This window comes from Brachyistius frenatus, unplaced genomic scaffold (genome assembly GCF_029030835.1).
Source record: "Brachyistius frenatus isolate BFR_SWC_R1_liver_20210118 unplaced genomic scaffold, ASM2903083v1 Contig_20, whole genome shotgun sequence".
Lineage (NCBI taxonomy): Eukaryota > Metazoa > Chordata > Actinopteri > Embiotocidae > Brachyistius > Brachyistius frenatus.
In genome coordinates this window covers 1,588,447-1,603,069 of record NW_027210619.1, presented here as the reverse complement: position 1 = coordinate 1,603,069, position 14,623 = coordinate 1,588,447, and the positions used below count along the sequence as shown (strand labels likewise).

The 14,623-nt window shown below is 41.6% G+C and overlaps 1 protein-coding gene and 1 long non-coding RNA gene across 4 annotated transcripts in view; one reads left to right on the top strand and one right to left on the bottom strand.

Moving 5' to 3' along the window:
- Positions 1–2,233: 2,233 nt before the first annotated feature.
- On the bottom strand, positions 2,234–10,461 carry LOC138619232 (uncharacterized). The gene is made up of 3 exons (XR_011310796.1): positions 10,337–10,461; positions 3,030–3,162; positions 2,234–2,577 (listed from the first exon to the last, which is right to left on the bottom strand). It is a non-coding gene; the product is annotated as an uncharacterized lncRNA (long non-coding RNA).
- A 311-nt stretch (positions 10,462–10,772) lies between these two features.
- LOC138619367 (glutamate receptor ionotropic, NMDA 2D) overlaps positions 10,773–14,623 on the top strand; it is a 51,446-nt gene continuing 47,595 nt past the window's right edge. For 2 of the 3 annotated variants that reach the window (XM_069695768.1, XM_069695766.1), the window contains exon 1: positions 10,773–11,119. The gene's annotated coding sequence lies outside the window, so the exon portion shown is untranslated. Of the gene's footprint in view, positions 11,120–12,372; positions 12,408–14,623 lie in introns of those variants that run through there. The other variant, XM_069695767.1, reaches the window with a different exon arrangement.

Below are 14,623 nucleotides of genomic sequence, written 5' to 3'. Positions count from 1 at the left end.
GGATACATAACCCGTATAATACCGACTGATCCACAGGCCTTTGCATGTACACCTGGTATTAGTCAGTGCTCTCATGAATTCGCATGCACTGTGATAAGATCTCAGTATGCAAAATACTTCGGCAGGGCTGGTGGACTCAAAACACGGTGAGTTCCAGGTCAAGGAAAGAAACATCATGGACTTCTGTGTCTCATTTTAACAAGCTCCAGTTCAGAAAATACTTAAACATTTTGTAAAATGCAATAAAAACACAAAGTTGTGATTTGTAAATTATTCTCATCCTTCCAACTGCCAAAAGAACAACAAAAAGATTTCCAATGTTTTTACTGACTTACTTCAATTGTATAAAGATAAACAAATTTAGAATTTGATGTAACACATTCAAAATAGTTTTCCATTCTCCAGGCGGGCGAGAGATCCAGGAAATAGTCATGTTAAGGCCTGGTGTAAATGGGGTAAAAGCTTCAGAGAACTGCAAACTGAGGAGATAGCAGTTTGTGTTTGTAACCAGTGCTGATTAATTAATATGGAATGCTGGAAAAAAATTCCTACTTTAACATGATAAACATAAATTAATTATAAAATAACAGTTAGCTTGTAAGGTGCACCTAGTCGTCTGTCAGAGCCTGTAAGCATTCAATGACAAATGTTTACAAATTGTATTTAGTTCATTTTTGTGTAAATACATGTACTTCCTGGTGCTGGGCGCCGGCCAAATGAGAGTGAATGCAAGTCCTTGAACTTTTGCCAACCACGGGACCTGAGGCTGCTCTTCTGTTGGTTGTTTTAGATTTTCAACGGGGCGCTTTTATTGGCTGTGAGCTGGTATTATTTTCCGTTTCTTTATCTAATGTGATTGGACAACTCTCGATACATCTTTCAGGTTTACCTCACATCCGCCATTAAGTAACTACACGGTGACTCCTGCTTCTTTACTCTCTCACCAGCAGAGGAATGGCAACTTAAATTGCAACTGCGGAAAATTCTGTTATTTCCAGGGATGAGACGAGTACTCGGCTGAAACGAGTATCCGGTGCGGATAATGTACTTTTGACGAGCACGAGTATCATCTGTGTTGATGAAGGCTTCTAACAGACACTAGCTGTGTGCACACATCGGGCCTGCTACACACAGAGCTCTGTCTCCTCGTGAACACAGACTGAGAGTCACTGGCCATGTTGTCGATGGAAAAGAAGCTGCTGACTGACTTTAACCCGAGTCATTCATTTACAGGCCAAGAGAGGAGGGCAAAATGTATGTTCCAGTAGTGCTACTGGCTGCTGTTTAGGCAATATTAATATGTTGTTTTGTTTTTGCTTAAAGTCTGGCTTCCATTTGTTTGCCCCCCCCCAAAAAAACAACAACAACAACAACAAAAACCTAGCAACAACAACAACACTGCGCCCCCCCTCACTTTGTTGGTATTTCAGTGAAACATTTGAGCTTTCACTAACCTTAGAGATGACAATGCTCCTGAGCAGCACGTGGTTTAACAGTTTATTCTTGGAATTAGAATATAAATATTATTTTAACTATGAAAACATTACAGAAGCATAGAGTAACATTTCACTAATACAGTGTAACAGCAAAATCTATTACTTTGTGATTAACTTCAAAATCAATCTTTTAGCGGTGATGTGTAAAGTTCAGCTGAGGAAGTGCTGCACTACTTCCACCTGAGTGAAACCTTTTGAAACGGTCCTTCTGGTCTGAGCTGAAATTGGAAGGGACTTCATCTTGGTGCTTCCGCCTATCACTTCTACTCACGTCATTAAATGAAAAATGAATGAGTGCACTTAAAAACTGGTGAGGCGTTCTTTGACCTCTATGTTTCCTGTTCTGATTGTGCTCATCTGCGTATTTGGTAGAAAGACAATGTGCCTGTGTGTGTGTGTGTGTGTGTGTGTGTGTGTGTGTGTGTGTGTGTGTGTGTGTGTGTGTGTGTGTGTGTGTGTGTGTGTGTGTGTGTGTGTGTGTGTGTGCGTGCGTGTGTGTGTGTGTGTGTGTATGTGTGAGTGTGCGTGCGTGCGTTTATGTGTCAGTGCGACAATGGTGGTCACGAGTATGGATCTATATTAGGCTGAATAAAGGCAGAAGCAGATCATTAACTGGTGGGCCGGCTGCCATCGCTGCATTACTGGCTCTTCAATCTTAAGGTGTGGTCACAAGCCAAGGTTAGAGGTTCTCCCGTGTTCCCCCTGAGCGTGTGAAGGATGGACCCCCCCACCCCCACCCTGCCCGGGCCTGGATTAGCGGTGGCTTGGTGGAAGGCACAGAGCCGATACGCTGCAGCTTTTTTTTTTTTTTTTTTTTTATCTCATGGCAGGGTGAAAGGTAAGGCTTTGAGTAAGATTTAAGATGATGAATTCAGCAGTCTGTGAGGATAAGGTTTGACTGGTTTATGAGCTCCGTGTTGTACAGTTATGAAGTGTGGTAAGTAGCAGCATCTCTCTGTGAGTGGGTCCAGAATCCTCTGGCTCTCCCTTCTCTCCACTATCACGACAAGCCCGCTGGACGCCTCTGATCTCTTTTTGGTCCAATCATCAAAAACCTGAAGTATTTAGGTCAGACTTTAGCCTAGCAAAGGGAGAGACAAGAGGAGAGAAATAACAGTGAGAAAAAGAGAAAGTACACATTCCATTATTGTCCTCTGTTCAGTGAGGGTCTCAAATGCCGGCAGATGCAACCGCAAGGCAGACAAAAGACAGGCTAGTTGTTATGCTAAGATCTTTGTGTGTTGTGATGTGTAGTGTGTGTTTTACGCGGTGTGAGTGGGGGGGTCGTTGTATGCATGTTTGTGTGGCTGGTTTCTCTGTGTTAAGATGTAAGATTAGTCTTAATCTCCTTGTAGTTGAGTATCAAGCTGATGCTAAGACATTGATTGGACCAGCTCCTTAATTGATACCACTGGAGGACCGCCCGCCAGGGGGAATTTGGTTCCTGTGAGTGTGTGTGTGTGTGTGTGTGTGGTTCACTTCTAGAAGCTAGAAGTGAATCCCCCTGTGACCTGGATGAAACAGAGCGCTCACTTATCCTTATCGAATCCCAATCTTGAAACACACGTGCACGCCAGTGAGGAAGATGAGGTCTTATCCGACATCGTTAGGGGCTCCAGACAGCGTTCCTGGACTCGCCAATCAGTACAGCACCCTGACATGATAGCTTGGCACAAGACAAGGTACAACTGCCATCATTAATTCCTCCAAACACACTCACATACATATATACTGCACTTCTCTGAACATATGTCCTAACACACACACAGGCCTTTTGCTCCTGTAATCAAGTGCTGAGACTCCAATTATAAAAAGGAATAATTCATTTGCAGCTTTTCTCCATATTCATGAGCTCAGAAATATAGACTGAATTCCATAGATTCCATACGTTATTATATGCATGTTTCCAGATAAATTATTGATGTTATTTGAAATTGGTCAGTGTTTTTAAATGTCATCATTAATCTGAACAAGGAGCAACAGCGCCGGCTCATATCCACAGAGGAGAGTGAAAATGTGTTTTTGTCTCTGCAGAGCTTGCGTGTGTGTGAAGAAAGAAATAAAAGATCCAGATCTATTCTATGGCTTGCATTATTCCTTTGTGTATTTGTGAGTCGGAGAGAGGCAGAGCAAGGGTGGGAGAGGAATGGAGGGTGAAGGGAGGAGAGTCCTTATGTGCATTGGAGGCAGCCAGAAGCTAGTGTGTATCTAAAGGCGTTCAGAGCAGGGATGATCAGACGGTGTGAGCCCAACGCATTCATCAGGGCTCTCCACAGGGACAGAAGTTGAGGCACGCCACAGAGACGAATAAAAATGCTGCGGACTGAAAAAGAAATGAAATAATTTATTCCAGGAATGGAGTGGAGGGGATTTGGAGACAAGTGTGTGGAAGGGGAAGGGCAGAGGAATGGATTAAGGCTGCGTTCAGTGTGTGCGTGAGATAGTGGCTAGCACTGTGGCCCTGGACTTTTTCCTATTCCACACACTGCCACAGAAAGGAAATTCAATTGCCACTTTCCCTCACTTCTGCCTGGTGTGTGAGAGCGGGAGGAAAAGGGAATGAGAGATAGACCCAGTGACTGAATGCAAAGTAAATGCACACACATTGTGTAGTATGCAAGGTGGAGGAATTTACAGAAAGTTGAAAAGGCGTCTGTAGCTCCTTTCAAATCATTGCTGTGCTCTGTGGGCCCTTCACACTGCTATACCAAACCCTATACCCTCCTTCTGTCTCCATCTCATCTAACCAGCTCCCCACCATATACTGCCTTGCTCCATGTCAAAGCTTTATGTCCTTAATGTTAATACCACATAGTCCAGCCAGGCTCAGACAGTCATCCTGGTGGCTTTAAGGCCCGTACTCTTCTGCAAAAGAAATCAAATTTAGTGGGTTTTCAAAAGGCTGTTGAATGTAGTGCTGCGAGGAAATTTCAGTATATTCCCCGCGGCTCCAAGTCTGTTTGTTTAACGTCATCCATGCCCGATGGAGAACTTGCCAGTCACATTGAGCAAAAAACAACAGAACTACAATTTTTTTTCTCAAAAAAAGTGGCATAAGATGCATTGGTAAACAAGGCAACGGGAATATTTTAACAGTCAACCAGCTCTCAAAAACTGCGATAAGGAAAGCAAAAGAAAAACAAAAATGTCATTTGGCCGGTATGAACATGCCAAATTCAACTTCAGGTAGAGTATACTGACAGTCTGGCACCGCTCCTCTGAGACACTAGAAGCCTTCTCACCACACCTCAGTCTCTCACCGCTTGTGGTCAGCTTCTGTCTTTGATATACAGTATGTCTTTTCTCTCTTTTTTTAGTTAGACATGACGAAAGCACTCCTCAAATAGCCTGACTCTGTTCATATGAAACTTATCAAGGATCTCCTTTTCTTACAATCAATCCACAGTCAATGCAATTTACGACACTTTCAAGCAGTCTTAGTTAAACGTAAATCACTTGTATTTGCTTTTGTGTCTGCAGGTGGTGATATTAAGGTTTGGTATTATTTAGTGAAGATTTGATCCCATGGTTAATACATACAACCCTTAATATTCTAAAGATAAATACAATAAATTTTGCTTCGAAACATTCATCATTTGGGACATCTAGTGGATTAAAAATGTTTTGTCCAATCCCTGTTTCTCAGGACTTTCCCTTCTTTTCTCTCCTGTTGTTTCTTTACAAAACCAGATTCCTTTCCTGGGAAACGTAGCCTCCAATTTACAAAAACAACAATTAAGTGTCTTACCGAGCCAGAAAGATCACGTCATGTCATGTATGAACATACACCTTTGTCTCTTATGTTTGTGGGAAAGAGTCTTAAAAATCATTTTGCTAAATTTATTCTGTTGGCTGTTAAAGCTACAGGCTGGCCATGTTTGTTCATAACTTGTCTGCATAGTACATAAAAACAAAGCTGTTAAGCAGCTGACTTACAAGCCACAGATGTCCCACCAACACATGAATCCAAGAGAGTTGTATTAAGATGTGGTACTTGAGTAAAAGTATCAGCACACTGTAAAAATACTCCATTGCAGGTCCTGCATTGAAAATACCAACAGTATAATAGGATAATGTACTTATAGTATTTTAACTGGAAATATTCAGTGCATAAAAATCTAGAAATTAAAAAAAAAAAAAAAAAAAAAAAATGATTCAAAGAAAAAGCAGCAAGTCCTCTCAGTTCAGAAACTGGAACTATGCATGCATTCTTTCACCAAAACGGACTTTTATGAATGATCAAAATCAATAAATATTCTGTCAATCAATTACACTCGACAAAAATATAAACACACTTTTGTTTTTTCTTATGAGAACATAAGTGTTGCGTTTTATTTTTGTTGACTGTAGTTGACTAATCCTCATTTATAGATACTGCTTGGAAGTTGAATTCATAAAAAAAAGTCTTACCAACAAATTCTCACATTAGAGAGGCGAGAAACAGAGAGCATATATTTCAAAAAATAAATTAAACAGAAATAATTCATATTTACAGATATTTTTCTGTTCATTAGTTATTCATTTGAGAGATCAACAGCTTTGAATAACTATATTTATTTATTCTATTTTTTTCAATTACTCTAACAAAGTACTCATTGTATGTGCAGTGTTAGGTTGCACTTAACTTGACTATTTCCATATTATGACACTTTATAATTATATTAATCTGTATTCTATTGCAAACCAAAAGGGGAAGCAGGATCATATGTAGATATCATGCTTTGTTGTTAATTACCCAACACTAAACAAAGCAGTTGATATTATCTCCACAATGACCAACAAAAGCAGTAAAATGCTGCTTAAATGGATAATGATCCAGTATACACTACATTAGTTTTGTATGAGTGGATTCTTTTTTTTGTTGCTTTTATCTATAAGAGCAGTTGGTATGAACTTTGTGAATATAAGAAACATGAATCGATTTCAAGTTTGTTCTCTACACTAAGATTAGGATCCTACAGTAACATAAAATACAATTGTATGAAACTTAAATGTGTAATTTTCAGTATCAAATTTTACACTTCATACTTAAAATAAAAATAAAAACTTTGCTTATAAATCTTTTACGTATGCAGTATTTTAGAGTATTTTTAATACTGTGGTATTATGACTCAAATACTTCCTCCACCACAAGTTGTATGTAGAATAATTTAACACGGGGTCGACAATACCGAAATGCAATTCCACCTGTGCTTCTGTGCATCTGTGTACATGGTATATGTGTATTTGTATATGTGTGTGTGTGTGTGTGTGTGTGTGTTTTGCAAGAGAGAGAGAGAGAGAAATAGAGAGAAAACCTTATTGTTTGATTGTTAGCTCAGAGCTAAACAGATGCGTAAATAGAGATAGGACAGCCTAGTCACATCAGATTATACCAAACAACAAAAATCAAACTGTCTCTCACACTCACTCCCTCACTCTCCCCCACACAAACACACACACGTTCTCACAGACAGTCTTTGGAACTGGGGAAACAGACGACAGCAACGCAATGTGCCTCAGTTGTACGTCCAATCTTTATTAATCACAACAGGAGAACATGCTCCAACACCGCGACTATCATGTAAATGTGCCCATAATGTTGGTCTTTGTATGCTACAGAAGCATGCCGACACACTCTGAGGAGTAAATACAGTGATGACGCATGCCATCACATGCCTCATAAACCCTAATGTCACCACTCCAATATCTCCATATAGGCCTTCGGCAAAACAGAAAGCCCACCAGAGAGACAGGAGGGAAGAGAGGCACACACGAGTGAGCTGTGATGATGAATTGATTGATTAATGCAAATGAAGATGAATGCATGTGGCAAATACAGATAACAAGAGCAATATGAAGAGTACAGCAGCTGTATCACCTATTCCACGTAGCAGAAAATATGAAGCCGATGTGTATCAAGCCTATTAATACTCCAGCAGTAACTGTGAATGCACCACTAAACCAGACACGGCTCCATTATCACAAATAGTATGGCCCAGCAACAGCAGCCACAAGTCTCTCTATTCCATCTGGGGCCTGATCACTGGGCTGAGACAAACAGATCAGCTTCATCGCCTTACATCCTAACCTTTATTGCCATATGGACTGATTCTTAAAACTGACCAGAGATCAGTGTACAGGCAGAGTAATGAGCAGTTCTTAATTGAGTGAGCGCAGCATCATTTCATCACAAAACATCCGGAGTGGAAAGTGTGGAAAACAGTGGTGGAAGAAGTGCCTCAGTAAAAGTACCAGTGTAAAAATACTGCATCACAAGTCAAAGTCCTGCAGAAAAACCCCACTGAGGTGAAAGTACATAAATATCAACAGAAAAATGGAGCTGATGTATTAAAGTAGAAGTACTGGTTTGACCCCTCTGACTTGATACTGAAGTATCAGTGTGTAAGCAACAGGTTACTGTTGTAGCTGCTGCAGGTGGAGCTGGTTTAAATTATTTCATATCCCGTTTTAAATATATTATGGAGTCAGCAGATAAATCCGAGGGGTTGTTAAATGATTACTGGGAGAGAAAAGAAGAAAAGACAAAGTTCTGATCCACAAATCTGTTTTCAGGTTTTGGGCTTTTTCTCTAATCTTCAATTTTTGGTGAGGTATTGGATCAATTGAAACAGGTGTTAAGAGGGGAGAAATAAGTATTCGGTCGAGCTGTTAAACATTCCTAGACACCTGAAAGGCGACCCCGACTACACAATGCTTTTTCTAAGACGTCAGAGGACAAAAAGGTGGGTAACTACGCGTTTAATCTTTAATGATGTGTTGTTTTTTGAAAGCTGTTTATGTTATCTCAGCCCAGTATCACGTCAAGTACAACCGCATGCCGACGAAGGGGAGGCCTTGTTGAAGCCGTTAAAAGTAGACACATCTCAAATGACACACATCATGACAAACATCATCTGACTGATGTAATTTGACAAGTACAGAAGTGCCAGAGTCCATGTAGTGAGGTAGTTTGTGGGAGGTTTGATGGATAAAACGCAGGACTTTCACTCCGGAGACCCACTTTTTTTTTTTTTTTTTTTCTTCATGAAAAAGCGATGTCGATTTTTTTTTCAAAGAAATCTGTTCGGTACCCTCACCACACGTTTATTTTGCCTAGACCTAACCATGTGTTTTTTCACGCCTCGGCGAGGTAAAACTATGACATTGAAACACTTTGTGTGAAGTGGACTGCTGAGTGTATTACAGATTTTGGCATGGCACCAGGCTGATTACATAATGTGTCAAATCTTCATCATGAGAGTAGCTAAAGCTGTCAAATAAATGTAGTGGAGCAGAAAGAACAATATTTAAGTATAAAGTAGCATCAAATGGAAATACTTGGGTAAAAGTACGTCAGGATTGTACTGAGGTAAAGTACTCAGGCTAAAACACACTGCAGGTAGAAGAGGAACTGCAACTGTTTTTATTCTTCAGCTTTTTTGTTGTGAGGACTCGATGCCTTTTTCTGTTCCATTCTGCATCATCTTAATGAACTTTTGTTTTTAGTTTTGGACTTTTCAGTATGACACAAATAGTCACCAATGGATTTACAACATAATGATGACTTTCTTCGCTATTTTCTTACATTTAATTGTAAAATAATTAATCAGTCAATAATCAGAGTAAGTAGTCATTAGTTGCTGCCTTGTCTGCAACTGCTTGTCCATGTTAGTGTGACTGTGTGCATGTGTCTTGACCGTTTCTTAGTTTTACCAGTAAAACACCAGCAAACAAATAAAAGGGTCACCTGCACCACAATATCATTTTCTAGTTTATCTCTTGTGACATTTAGCGATGCAGATAGTTGGTTATATTTGCATATGTTTTGTCTGAGATTCATGTCACCCTGTCTGTAGTTGTTATATTTTTCTAATGACGTTTTAGTCTGAATGAAAACACGACAGCTTGTTTTGTGGCTTTTTCGGTGACATTTTTTTGATCTTATTTATTTTATTTTTTTTAATGCTCGAAACACCACAATTGGGTTTCTATTCAGCTCTACTGTATTAGGCATCGCGTGTATCTCTGTGGCAACTTGCAGCGCTTCTCCATAAACTGTTCCTTTAAAAGTGACATTATAAAAGCAATACCTCCAACAAAATGTATTTAGCGTAATTTGCATGCCCACATGCCTGAGTGATGATGACTGTGTGATGCAGGTTCCTGAGGACAGATTGTTCAAAGCCTGATAAAGGGGACACCACCTCCAGCCCTTTGTCTGAGTGTACACACATCTGCACCACTGCAACTTGTGTGTGCGCCTTTAAGTCAATCTCATATTGATGATTGGTCAATTAGATGGAACTGAGGTGTGTGTCCATCATTTACCAACCCTCCAGGGGCAATACACAAATCTATCAATACAATAAGACCTTTGCCCTGCTTGTTTCTGTTGTTATATTTAGACTTACTCTCTCTCCTTCCGTGTTCATATATTTTTTGAAAGAGGAAAGGCTCAGAGGACGATAACAACACATCCCGAATTCAATGTACTCTGCACCCTCTGCCTCCCTGAGAGACTGGATGAGACAGAATCGTAAACAAAATATAGGCCTACAGTAATTTATCGTAGCCTATTGTTGCTCTTCAAAAATGGTTATAAAAAAAAGTTACTTGGATATAAATGTTTAATTTCAGCTCTGAAGCCAAAGCACTGAGTTCACTAACTGAGCTGCAGTGTTGTGATACTACATGTTCCCTCACTCTCTGCCAGCTGCTCACACACATGGTCACTGACATGCTACTGTAGTATAGATTTCTCATTCACATGCACGCACACACGCACGAACGCAAACACACCGGGACGCGCGCTGCAGCAGCTCTCCATGCAAAGACGCACCAGGCAGGGTGACACTCACATGTGGATCCACAGATGCTGGTGTGGCGCCTCCGTTTTGCTTGGGGAAGCAGAAAGAGGCGATAGGAGGCAGGAGAAGGGGGGGAAAAAAAGGCAGGACGGCGAGGGAGGGATGCAGGGAGGGAGCCGGTGATGGATGGATGGAGGGAGGGGAAATGCGGAGGGACGCAAGAGAGGAGGAGGAGGAGGGGGTGGAGGAAGGGGGGGGAGGCAATGAGAGGGCTGAGTGGTTCTAGTAAATATTTATATTGCATTATGATACGCGCCACAGTGAAAGAGAGAGAAGGGGAAGGCAGGGAAAGGGGGAGATATAGAGCGTCCATCCCTTTATTAATTTTATTCCGGACCGCTAAGTTTAGCATTCAACACGTGTCGCCAGTGATGGAGAGAGGGAGGGAGGGGGGAGAAAGCGAGAGAGAGAGAGAGAGAGAGGGGGAGAGAGAGGTTGACGGTTGCTAGGTGACGGGGCGCATATACTGAATTTTAACAAAAGAACAGGGAAAGAGGGAGAACTGGAGAGAGAGAGAGAGAGAGAGAGTGTGTGAGGAGAGGAGAGAGGGAGGGAGAGAGGTAAAGAGAGAGACCCGAGAAATTGAATACATGTAGAACATATATATATTTAGATATATATATATTCACAGCGTGTGCGTCTGTGTGTGTGCGTGTGGTGGCGGCGGCGGCGGCGGTGGGGGGGACACCCGCAAAACGGATACCTCAAAAAGGAAGGATGTGAAAAAGGATGGAGGGACGCAGGAAAAGAGGGGGGACAGGCTGGTGAAAAACAGTAAGTACATTTATTTTAATGATATTTGCAGTGCAGCGGCATTTTTTTTCCGCTGCTTCACTCCGCGCACACAGACTCTGTGCTGCTTGGATTAATAACAGCTCGGGCAGTGAGAGGGTGCTGCGCGTCATTGAGACAGGAATAGGGGGCTCGGGTGTCGGCATCTGTACGGACGCTTGTGATGGAGAGATGGATGGCCGGGGATGGAGAGGTGGAAACGGCCAGCGTACCGGGGCTTTGACCCCTCTGTCATTGCTGCGCCTGGAAACTCACAAGCCTCTCAGTCCCCCGAACGCATATAGGTTCTTTACAGTAGATGGGACAGATCGTGCAACGATACACACTCACACACACAGTTTACCGGCAGTTCAATTATATAGACTAGACCTTTGGGCTGTGATTTTGTCTGCCAGGATTTTTTTTTTAAATTTTTTTATGCATTATTAATAAAGACAGAGTTTGGGTTCCGTTTAAGTCTTTAAACACCGGTGCTGGCTGCCGTTTCCTCCACACTTTGCTGCGGATGTATTAATTGAGGTGATCATATCTGTTGATGCTCATTTTCTCGGGCTGCGTGGTCAGTCTTAGTGCGTGCGTGTGTTTGTGTGTGTGCGTGAGCGCGTCTGCCTGCTCGTCTTATGTAGCCAGCGCTAAACCCGCAAGATTGCCGATCAGTTTTTCCTCTTGATCTATTTATATCCCGATACGCTGAATATTTGGGCGTATGGCAGCACACAGTTATCCCCTCTGTTGCCACCGAGGAATCTTCCCCAACGGGCTGACTTGCCTCAAACACTCTCAGACAGCTGGAACAGGCGTTTTTTTTTTTCCCAGCTGAGTGAAGGAGTGTGTGTGAGAGGTTTGACTGTATGTAGATTTCTAAATCTACACCCCCTTTGGGTGCCCAAATAACTTTGTTTTTGTCTTGCGGTACTTTGACAGAGGAGACGTGAATAACAGGCACAAACCTCCATCACTACCACTCATGTCAAAGACCAAAAAAAAAGGCCTTGGACCATAGAGAGACCACCAAGGGAGAAGATCATGCTGTTGACCTGTAAAATGGAGGGGCACAGTGTTGCTTTTCTTACAAATTTGCTGCAGTGTTTGAGAGTGCAATATCAAATGCATTGGCCTGCACTGTGATGCCACTGAATGCATTTATCCAGATGGAAACTGTAATTAATGTGTTTGTTTTCTCCATTTCTGTGGGGTGTTTGGTGTCTCCTCGCTCCCTCAGCTGAATTCTCAAGCTGATATCCATTTCAATCAGCTCCTTCACCCACAGGTGACGTGCTCTGTTCATTTTATCTCTTCCCCTCACAAGCACTGAGAAATTTACGCACAGGCGTACTGCAGCACTGTACTGCATGTACTGCTGCCCGTAAAGTGTTGCCTCCAGTGTCAGTGGAGCCCCCCTCTCTGCCGATCTGTCGTACAGTTGCCCTGAGAGATCTGTACTGTACCAGCTGTGAGTAGGGTTAGGCGGGAGGGGAGGGGAGAGAGAGACAGAAGGTGTGGAGGGAGAGAGAGAGAAAGTGTGGGGAGGAGGAGGAGGAGGAGGAGGTGGTGGAGGGAAGGCATGAGGGGGGAACCGGGTGAGAGATTGGAAAGGCAGCAGAAGGAAGAGGAGAGTAAGAGAAGGGGTAGCTGGAATTGCATCTCAGAGGGGGACATGGTTGAGAGAAGAGATGAGAGCAATAGAGTCAACATTTGTGTGCTTGTTTTCTCCAACCCCCTGCTCTTCATCAATTTCACCTCATTGATTCTTCGACTTTTGCACAGAAAACCTTCAAGCTTAGCTCAATCCTCCATTCGCTTGTCTCCTTTCTTCTGACAATCCCCCTGCTTCTTCTTGCCTCAATCCTTTCCGTCTTTTCTCTCACCCCTGCAACCTGTGACTTCCTCTGCACGGTTTCCTTTTCCCCTTTTCCCTTTTCTTTCTCCCGCCTCTCCTTTCATCATTTGTTTGATGCAACATTAGTGGATAGTTTCCTCAATCCTTGCCGCCCACCCAAAATCCCTCTCCCACCCTCTCACACGTGGCACCCACTGTTCTTTTTAATACCACTAATTAAGGTAAAGCTCGTTAACATAGAACATCAATTAGTCTTTAACGAGATCAGAGGCTGCTGTTTTGGAGCTGTTACATTCCTCCCCTCTCCCACTGTTCATCTCTACACTCTTCTCCGGATTGTATTGATAAACGTGTTGCATGTTTTTAACTTCGGCCTGGAGCAGTGCAGCGCTGAATGTAATACATTTGGTTGTCGTGGGATGTTCGGAATCCATTATCTGATTGTAGTTTGCTTTTTTCATGTAAAATTCTTACTCACAGCAACAAATAAATCAAACTCATTAACTTCAAATTTCCTCTGATAACATCTCTGACAAGTGATCATTAAATAAATCCATATAATTTCAGGAAATAATGCCCACCATTGAAATCAGCAGGGGACACAATTTATCAGACTGACTCTTCTCTGCAGCCTAAATTGTTCTAACGTCTAAATTGCACACTACAGTCTTAAGGTTTTTAACGCCTGAACTCACTCTGTATTCGAGCAAAGCAGGCGTTCAGTTAAGCCTTAAAATGAAACTTCTATCAGTCAGTATAACACTGTCTCACACATCTGCATCTGAAAATACAGTTTGAAATACAGTAAATGTTAAACAGTTGACCCTATAAGACTGAAGAATGTACAGTTTATTTCTGTTTAAAATTTCAGCAGGGTAAAAGGTTGTCTGACTGACAAAGCCAGTCATGTTTCAAATGAATTACACCCTTTGGATAAATCTGAGAGTCTCCTGAGGGAGCACCACATGTGTAATGTCATGCAGTTACAGATGAGATGATTAGCTGATTAAGCATCTGATCAAGTAAATAATTAGCAACTGTTTTTCATCAAAATTCTAGCCAATTTTGTGACGGAAAAACATAGAAAAACTTGCCAAATGTTCTCTAGCTCCAGCATTTTCCACTGTCAGGATCTCTACTTTTCTCTACTTTATATCTCTGTTAACTGAATGGTTTGGTGTTTGGATTGTTGGTAAATGATTTATTATCTGCATCTGCTATTAATTGTTGCTTTCCATACAGTAGAGAATTGTCATAAACTCTTTAATTTTTTGCACGTTTATACATTTCAAGTTGAAATAATATAAAATTACAGGGATACTGGTGATCTTACATGACTTCTAATATACTTTAATTTAAACAATATCTGCTAGTCAACATGAAGAAAAACTTTTTTTTTTTTTTTTTTTTTTAGTAAAACCAAGGCAGTTGCCTCAAATCTCTGCTGAGTTCTGTCATAGCTGCCAAGCGATCAGTGGCAACTCCAAGTACCTACCACTAATTAGACAAGATAGTAGCATTATGATGTATTTGATTTTGAGAAGTTGCACGAAAGACATTAAGGATCCAGTTGCATTATGAGAGACCAGGAACCTTTTTTCGCTCAGTAGAGAGTCATTAGGATACTGAATTACAGTAGTACCCAA